Source organism: Aphelocoma coerulescens, chromosome 1A (assembly GCF_041296385.1).
Source record: "Aphelocoma coerulescens isolate FSJ_1873_10779 chromosome 1A, UR_Acoe_1.0, whole genome shotgun sequence".
Classification (NCBI taxonomy): Eukaryota; Metazoa; Chordata; class Aves; order Passeriformes; family Corvidae; genus Aphelocoma; species Aphelocoma coerulescens.
This window is the reverse complement of record NC_091014.1, coordinates 1,064,023-1,073,787: the sequence shown is the minus strand read 5'-3', so window position 1 is coordinate 1,073,787 and position 9,765 is coordinate 1,064,023.

Sequence of the window (9,765 nt, the reverse complement as noted above, 5' to 3'; positions counted from 1 at the left end):
GCCTGTTCCGGTGGGTGGGGCCTGTTCCATGGCGCGGGCGGGGGCGGGGCCTGTTCCGGTGGGTGGGGCCTGTTCCATGGCGCGGGCGGGGGCGGGGCCTGTTCCGGTGGGTGGGGCCTGTTCCGGTGGGTGGGGCCTGTTCCATGGCGCCGGGCGCGCCCCGCCGCACGCCGGGACCCCCCGGTGCCCCCCGCGCCCCCCCGGTGCCCCCGCCCCGCCCCGGGAGGAAGAACCGAAGGAGGTATCGGGACCCCTCCCTGCCCTGGGACCCGCCGGTGAAGGAGACCCGTAGCTGCTGCCACGCGGGGGCCGGGGGTGCGGGTTTGTCCCCGGCGCTGCCGGTGTCGGGGAGTCCCCGGGGGGACGGAGGGGACTCGGGAGTCCCGACGGGTTTGGGGCAGTCTCGCGTCATTTAACTTGCGGATTTCAGGGTTTTAATGCTATTTTTTGCCCCGATCCCGGTGCTACCGCTGGGAACGGGATCGGGGCTTTCTCGCGGGAGCGCAGGTGCGGGGGGATTATTAGGAGAGAGCAGCAGATCCCACTGTGTTCAGGGTGGTGGTGGGGAGCAGATCCCAGTGGATTCCTGGGAGAACAGAAGATCAGATCCCGGTGGATTCCCAGGGAAAGAGACTCAGATCCCTGTGAATGGGGGAGTAGGAGCAGAGCCCAGTGGATCCCCGGGGGAGAGGAGCAGGTCCCGGTGGATTCCCAGCTGGATCACCTCTCTGCAGCTTACCCCACCACTTTGCCTGCACTTGCCTGTCCATCCTGTTCCCAGGATCCCAGTTGATCCCAAGGGACAGCTGCAGCCTGTGTGAAGTCTGGCTGCAGGCCAGGGCCTGATCCCAGATGGTCAACGGCACCAAAACCACCAGTTATGGGATGCTGAAGGGATATTTCCCCAGGGATCCCACCCTGGTATCTGCTCAGGCCTCACTGGGGGTTTCTCCAGAGTGGGATCCTGGGTGGGAGAGCGCCAGCATCGAACATCTCGGCTGGGGTTCTGGGAAATGGGAAGTTTGGTTATGGGGACAAAATGGGGGAAAACCTCAGGGTCTGGATTATCCTGCGGTCGCTCCTTCTCCCCCGAGCCGGCACTGCTGCTGTCGCATTCCCGGGCACGCTGGTGCTCCAGTGGGCTGGAGTTGCCTCCCAGCCGGGCACAATTCCCCCTCTTCACTTGGTATTTTTCTGGAAAGAGAAACCGGAGTAGATCTCCCGGATCACCTCGTGGTGGTGGCCATGAGAGGGAGCCTCAGCACTGCCCACACCGGAGCTGCTCCGGCTGGTGTTGGACGGGATTCCCTGGAGCTGGGCTGTTGCTTCCCGGGCTCCCGGCCAGCCGCTGCTCTGGGTCCCATCCCAATGGACTGGATTTTGGGGCTACTTCAGGCGGGTTTGGGCCGTACAGGGAGAGCATGTGGAAACACGCCTCCATCGCTTTCTCATCCCTAATTTGATGGCTGTGGAGCTGGGATGTGCTGCCAAGGAACTGCCTGGGGTGCCGGCCCCGCTCTGGGATGGAGATCCATCCCCTCAGCGGGTCAGCTCTCTGGTTCTGACATTCCTTTTTCTCCACGGCAGCTCTGAGTGGACGATTCAGCGGAAGCTGCGGGAATTCTTTGCCATCCCACGGTGCCTGGTCAGCGTGTTCAGCCTCTTCCTTGTGGAGCTGATCCGCTTCCTTGGCGAGGCCGTGGTCCAGGTGAGCCGCCCTGTTCCCGCAGAGCCACGGCCGGAGCAGCTGCTGAGGATGTCAAAATCCTTCAGTATTGGGAGAAGGAACTTCCATTTCCCACTGTTGCACATTTCCCCTCCCGTAGTGGAATTTTTGTGCCTCAGCCCATTTTTGGTGACTCCTGGCAAATATGCCTCAAACTCAGGATTTCACCCCAAATCCAGGCGCTGGTGGTCGGTGTCCTGACAGCCATTGGCGACCATGTCCTGAAGCCCTTGCTGGTGGCGGCGTTTCACAGCCTCCTGCAGCCACTCCTGCTCTTCCTGCTGAAGGTGCTGGGTGGCGTCCGGGACCTGACGGATCCTGTCCTGGACATGGTGGCCCGGGTGTGCTCCCAGCTGGCCGTGCTGCTCCGCGCTGTCCGGCTGGTGGAAATCCGCCTGCGCCCAGACCTGCGGGCTGGCCCTGGGGACGGCGGTGGATGAGGACAGGCTGTGGGTGGCCAAAGAAGATCAGGAAGACGAATTCCTGGGAGCTGCAGAAGCGGCCCAGGGGGCTCCAGAGGGACCGTTGTCTCCACATGTGTCCAGGCAGGGGGCAGCACATGGTGTTGCTGGGAGGGGGGTTTGGATCTTCTAGTTTTGCAAACATCTCCTTAACTTAATTAAATTCCAATTTTATCCATTGGACCATTGCTCCAGTGGGGTGTTTTTCCTCTTCCTGCCTGGAAAACTTGGCTTCTCACTGAGAGGACTTCCCTGTGTGGTCTCTTGCAGCCAGGTGGGCTCCACTGCTGGGGTGGTGCCCAGAGCCTCAAGCACTGCCGGGAGGGGACAGCTTCTGCCAGCTTCCCAGCACTCTGGAATGGTCTCCATAGCTGGTGGTATGGGATAGACTGGTATTTGGGGCAATCGAAAAATAGGGATTACAATACAACAGAATAACCACTTTTGTGTTCCTAACAACTGCCTCTGGTGCATGATTTGGTGCGGGGTATGCCCATCCTGCCCTGGAGGGACATCTGCTGAGATAAGGAGAGTGCTCAATCTCCCAGCAGGACTCCCCTGGAAAGGGAGCTACTCTTCAGTTACAGCGAGAAGAAGACAAACCCAGAATCCTCTGGGAGACCCCATGCAGATCCTTTGTAGCCCACTGGCCTTTACCCTCTGACACCCACCCCCTGTATCCCTATAAAGCCAGCCCTCTACCCCTGCGAGGGCAGAGAGAAGCCCGTCACTGGCCTCCCCTTCCCCAGGTATGGACAAATAAAGCTACCTCGTGCGGAACAGCTACATGGATCTCTCGTCTCTCTCTCCCTGGTCTGGCCTGGAGGCTGCCCTGCAGAGCTGAGCTGAAATCACGATAATCACTAAAGAGCTGACAGTCTCTGCACGGCCCCTCCTGCCAGCAGCTGAGGGCAGACACCGGGCCTCGGGAAGGCGATTCCTTTCGAGACCATCTCTCCAGACCGGTCACAACTTCCTCGGTCAGAGCTACTGACCGTCCACCAGCTGTCATAACTTGGGTCACATATTCCCATCGGGATGAGGTGGCCAAGGAGCCGAATGGCGGCAGCAAAGCTCTGGGTGTGTTTTACAAACCCTTGGAGGGATCAGGGCCAGGACTGAGCCGTGTTTTGGGGCTCCCCCCACCCCCAGCCCTGGCTCCCTCTGCCCTTTTGCCTCTCCAACAGCGCTGCCTCCTGGGAACACTTCCCCTGGCTGGCGCAATCCCTGTGTTCCCGATGATTCCATGCCCAAAGCCCTTTGCTTTTTATGGGCAGGAGCAGCATGTTTGGAGCTTCCCAGGCTGTAAGATCATCCACCGGCCAGAGCCGGGGCCGGAGCACTCCTGCTGGGGGCCAGGCTCGCTGGGCTATTTGGGGGGTGCTGAGTTCATGGAGCCGTGACGGGATGTTCCCTTGGGCGCTGTGAGGGGCCGGGAGCTGGGAGCCAGCAAAGAGGAGTTCTCTGGGGTCGGGTGACCAAGGGCAGCACGGGATGAGCTTTGAAACCTGCCAGGCAGCAGGAAGCAGCCTGGTGCTCTGGGACAGGCAGGGCCGCACATGGACACAAACAGGACCCGGTCACAGGGATCGAATCCAGGACGTCCTGCAGCAAAGGCACCATGCCAGGACAGCCACACACAGAGTCCTGGAGCACCACAGGACATTGGGGACACACAGTTGTCCCTGGGTACTTCCACCCTCACTGGGGTGCAGGCCCGGCCTGGCCACTGCTCCCATGACCTTTCCCTGAGGAAACAAACCCGAGGGAGGGGCAGAATTGATGGGAGGTTTCTCATTGTGTTGATTTAGTTGGCAAATCACTTTAATGATTTAAGTGGTTTTAATTAAATTCTGCTGCTCTGGAACCAGGAATTCCATGGTTCAGTTTCTCCTTTTTGGCTGAAGCTCTCCCAATCAAAGGTCCGGCAGATGGAGAGAGCTGGGAAAAGTCAACGCCCAGGATGAGGAGAGGCTGATGGCGTCATCTTTGACCTCCATCCGTCATCCTGCAGCGGGAGAGGAGGGCAGAGGAAACCCCCGGAGCCCTCTCTGGCGGCACCCCGGAGCTGGGAGCTGCCGCCTCCCCCGCAGCCCCATCCCGCCGCGGGATCCCGGCAGTTCCAAACTGCGGCGGGACAGCCGCTTGGAATTCGTGTTGTAGCTCCAACGCGAGTGTGTCCTGGCAGTGAGGGCTCGGAGGTGCAGAAACCCACGGGATTTTGGGGTGCAAAGGGGGGAGCGGGAGGTCTGGGCCGCGCAACTCAGCAGGTGCAAAAACCTCTTTTCTTCCTCAAAATACACCCGAGCGTGGCCGGAGCCGCTCCTGCCGCGGCCGCCGCCCAGGTACCCCCGCGCCCGGGGCTGATGGGGGCCGGGGCCAGTGGTGGTGTCCCGGGGCTGGCAGGACAATGGTGAGTGACCTGTGCGCTGGCAGCGCCGGGGACAGCGCCGTGCTGGGACAAGGACATTTCTGGGCTGGCGCTGCCGGCAGCCGGGCTGGCAGCGCCCTCGCATTGCTGCTTCCTGAGATCACGGCTCGCAGGGCTCATCCCCGGCTCCCGCGGCCCCGGCACACGCGGGGCGGCCCGAGGAGCGGCGATTCGCCTCTCCGGGCCCTCGAGAGCCGTTCCAGCCGAGCCGAGGGCGCTGTGCCGGCGGGACGGGGCCACCGTGGTCCCCAGCCCGCTCCGGGGGAGCGGAGCCGAGGGCTGGCCCGGAGCAGAGGGAGGAGGGGGTGTCGGGGCGGGATTCAGCCAGCTGGACCGGGAGGGGAGCCAGGAGCTGAGCGCGGTCTCCTTGGTTCTTCCCTAAATAGCCGGCGGCGGGCAGCAGGATTAGCCGGGGCATTCCTCAGCTCATCCATCCTCCCACAGCCGCCTTGCTCCTGAACTCCCCTGGCCTTGGGATTCTCCTCCTCCCTCACGCCACCCCTCCAAACCAGCGCGGGGGCATCCACAGCCACCCGAGCCCGGCCGGGTTTGTTCCGCTTAGATTTGGCAGCGGCGTTTGGGCTTTTCCCGGTGACGCCCCGGCCCCGCTGGTGGAGCGTGAGGCCGTTCCGAGCCGCTGCCCGTGTCCGAAGCGTCACGGCGGTGCCAGCCCAGGGACCAGTGCACAGGCAGCACCATGCGGGGTCCAGGGCCTGGCTCCGGGTTTTATGGGATTGGGCCCAGCCCTGCCGCGGGGCTCCGCTCTGGGGTGCGGCTGTGGGACTAGGGCTGTGAGGGAATGCCCTGCCTGTGCCCCCAACGGGTCCCACAGAGGGTCACGACAAGGCACAAGAGCATTGGGATGGACTGGGAATGAGCCATTGGAAGAAGCTGGGAAAGGCTCGTGGTCTGGTTTCTTGACACCATCTTCCTTCCCATGGGCTGAGGTAAACCGAAGCAGAGCATGAATCAGCCTTTCCCATTGGGATGCACCTCCCAAACGGCCTCCTGATGGAGGTTCTGCATCCCAGGTTCTCTGTCCTTCCCACCCAAATTCCCCCACTGCAGGTCCACGTGCTGGACTCAGACTATCCACACCCTCATCCTCCACCCAGACGTGCCCGGATGGCTCTGCCCTGCTCCTGGATTTCTAAAACATTTCTATATATCCTCTTTTTCCCACATTTCAAGCACAGGTTTTCTGTCCTCTCCTCACAGATGATGGTCTGGGACCTCCAGGGGTCTCATATCCCTTGGGTTTTGTCTCTTCCCAGACCATCCCAGATCTTCCTCCAGGAGTTTCTCTGGGAATTCACAGAAGCAAAGCCAGCGTGGAATCTGTGTCTGGGGCCCTGCAGTGGGCGGGTGGGGATCAATAACACCCACAGACCAATAAAATTCCCTCTCTTTTGCCCAAATTCCAAGGCCATCCTCCCTGGAGCTTTGCTGGCCAGGGTGTGTGACAATGAGGCAAACACGGCTGCAGCCAAAAAGCTGGTTAATAAATAACATGCCTTCCTAAATTCTGGGACTTGGAAATGTCTGAAGGTCCCATTAATAAATATCCAGCTGCGAAGTGTGTGAAAATCAGAATTTTTACCCAGTTTGGTAGCTGGTCTCACCGACAGTTGGGAGTGGGACAAGACCATTGGGGAAGAGAAATGTTGTCTGTCAGTGCTGTCTGAGCAGAGAAACCCCTAAATGTCCACAGTTTGGGCAAAACCAGTGGGATTGAGGAGGTCAGGAAGAAAACGGGGATTGGGAGTGGGTTTTGCCTTATGCGAAGTACTGGGAGAGAAGAGGATCCAGCTGCAACGTGTCAATGGCTTCGAAAGACTGAGAAACTGCAAGAACTGAAAAAAGAAACAATGGGAATGGTCTGAGACATGGAGAAAAGGGGGTTCATGAGGGACTTGGAGTTTGGAGGTCCTTCAGCTCCTCCAAAAGGGGAATAACACAGAAAGAGCCTCAAATTCCCCTCAGGAAAAACCCCTCCAGGTTTTGGTCAGCATTGTTGGACCATGGCCAGGACTCTGGGCCAGGAGCTGTTTCATGTCCCTGGGATTGAGCACGAGTGTCCACCCCGGAGCTTCCCAAGCCTGTCGCTCCCCGAGCCCTCCGTGTCCTGTCGATGTGGGATTCCTCTGTGTCCGGGTCCCTCCGTGCCTGGGATGAGTTCCCGCCCCTGCAGAGGGGGAGCAGGGCCTGGTCCCAGGATCCAGCCTTTGCTCCATTACCCTCCGAGGCCTCCGCTGGGATGGCTCCATGTCCTGTAGATCCACTCATGGGATCTCTTCAGGTCCAGGTCCCCCTGTGCCCGGGAGGATTCCCAACCTCCTGGGAAGGGGAGCAGGTCCCAGGCTGGAGCCGCTGGCGTGGGCAGGACCTGGGGCAAGCCAGGCTGCTCCTGGTTTTCCTTGGAGCTCTTATTTCCTGTTTTACATGAGATGAGCCTCAGGGGCCCTTCCAACTGAGGATTCTCTGAGATTCCTTGGAAAGGAAGAAGTGTGGAGTCATCCATACTTTTACTCCACCGGTGTAAAGAAAAGCTCACAACCACAAACATTAAAATCTAAAAACCACAAAGAAGCCCAACTCCAAACCATCTTTTATTCAAAAAGACCCCTCACATTTCAACCTCCCAAGCATTTTTATTTAAAAAAACCCCAAAACTCAATGACCCTCAAACCATTTTTTTATTTAAAAAACCCATCTAAACCCTCTTAACTCACATTTTAATAAAAAGTGAAACATTTCAACCTTCCTGAGCCACCTTTTGTTCAAAAAACCGTCTCAACCCTGCTGAGACACATTTTATTAATAAGATAAAAACCTCATGCGTTCAGTGCCTGTTCCCCATATCTGGGGTCATTTTTCCCTCAAAACCATGCAATTCCAGCACCAAGGGAGATTAACAAGGGGAAAAACACAGTGGGAGGTTTTCCAAGGAATTCTGGGCTGAGCTTTTTCAGTCCGTGACTTCACTGCGGGGCCGTGTCCGAGTGTCAGTTCTGGCATGGCTCCCAGCGAGGCCGAGGGTGGGAATTATCTCATTGACTGTAAATATCTGCCGGGAGCCTCTGCCCCGGCACAGCTCCCTTGGAGTGGGAGAACTGCAGCCCCAGGATGCTCCTGCTGCCCTAATTTAGGCATTTCTGCAGGATGGGATGAATCACGGCCCTGGAAGCGCCGGTTTCTCCTCAGTGACTCTGCGGGGAGTTGGGCAGACGTGGCCACGCGTGTCTCCGCAGGGATCATCCAGCGGGATCGGCGCTGACCTCAGCCTGTGGCGTCGGCTGATGTGTCACGGTGCACAGGCAGCGCGGGTTAAATAGAGCCTGACGCTGCTGGGAGCCCGTAAACCAGGATTTGGGTCCTGGGAGACATTCCCTGCCGATGGGATCACACCTTGTCCAAGGGAGCCGCTAAAGCAGCACAGCCTCGCACACCAGAGCGAGGTGTATTTATAGCCAGGCCGTCACTTCGGACGTGGAGCCCTGGGGCTATTTTGGGATCGATGTGGTCATGGCTTGGGGCATGTCTGGAGTGTGGTTGCGACCTGCATGGAGAGAGAGGGGCTGGGGCGTGTCCACGGCAGGGAACGGAGCCGGGAAGGGTCTGGAGCCCCAGGAGTGGCTGAGGGGGCTGGGAAAAGGGCTCAGCCTGGAGCAAAGGAGGCTCCGGGGGGACCTTGTGGCTCTGCACAAGTCCCTGACAGGAGGGGACAGCCGGGGGGGTCGGGCTCTGCTCCCAGGGAACAGGGACAGGAGAGAGGGAACGGCTCAGGTTGGATGTTGGGCAAATTCCTCCTGGAAAGCACTGGCACAGCTGTCCAGGGCAGGGGTGGAGTCTCCATGCCTGGAGGGATTTCAAAGCTTTGTGAATGTGGCACTTGGGGACATGGGCATTGGTGGCCTTGGCAGTGCTGGGGAAACTCGATGGTCACGGAGGCTTTTCCAACCAAAATCAATTGGCAGCAGGCAAAAGTTGTCCCAGTTTTCAAGATGGGCCAAAAGCACAACCTGCAAGCTCCAGGCCTGTTGGTATCCCTTTGGTGCCCTGCACAATCTTGGAACAGATTCCTCTGGGAGTTATTGAGAAGGCTGCAGCCACGGGGTCACCAGAGAACATCCTGATTGCCAAACCTCTTTACCTTGTACCACAAGGTACCCCTGAGGTGATCCAGGGAAGCCAGAAAATATAACTTTGGATCTCAGTAAAGTTTTCCCAGAATCCCAGAATCACTGAGCTTGGGAAAGACCCCAAGACCATTGAGTCCAAGCTCTGCCCGATGCCCACCTTGTCCCCAGCCCAGAGCCCTGAGTGCCACCTCCAGGAATTCCTTGGATACCTGCAGGGATGGGCACTCCAAACCTCCCTGGGCAGCCCCTGCCAAGGCCTGAGCAACCTTTCCATGGGAAAATTCCTGCTGCTGCCCACCCTGCCCCTCCCCTGGCCCAGCCTGAGGCCGTTCCCTCTCTCCTGTCCCTGTTCCCTGGGAGCAGAGCCTGACCCCCCCGGCTGCCCCCTCCTGTCAGGGACTTGTGCAGAGCCACAAGGGCCCCCCGAGCCTCCTTTGCTCCAGCCTGAGCCCCTTTCCCAGCTCCCTCAGCTGCTCCTGGGGCTCCAGACCCTTAACATCTTTCTTGAAGTTTGAGACATTTCAGCTCTGTCTCTCCCCAGACCTTTCTGGACAAACTGCCCAGCCCAGCTGGATAAACACTGCAGGACACAGAGAATGGCTAGAGCTGTGTCAGGGGAGGGTCAGGTTGGAGATCAGGGAAAGGTTCTTCCCCCAGAGGGTGCTGGGCACTGCCCAGGCTCCCCAGGGAATGGGCACGGCCCTGAGGCTGCCAGAGCTCCAGGAGTGTTTGGACAGTGCTGCCGGGGATGCACAGGGGGGATTGTTGGTGATAGGAAAGATGTGTGCTAATGTCTTTACAAACAATTCCATAGGTGAGGGTATGACTGTTAACATCTTTGAAATGTCTTAATGTCTCTACCAACATCAAGCAGCCGGTTCCTTACAGAGCCCAGACAGCTCAGACAAGGGTCTGCACAAGCCTGAACTTCTGAACTTTGGGGGAAAACTGACGTGTTTAAGGGGGAATATGTGGTAGGCGGTTCGGGAAGGCTGCACCTTCCTG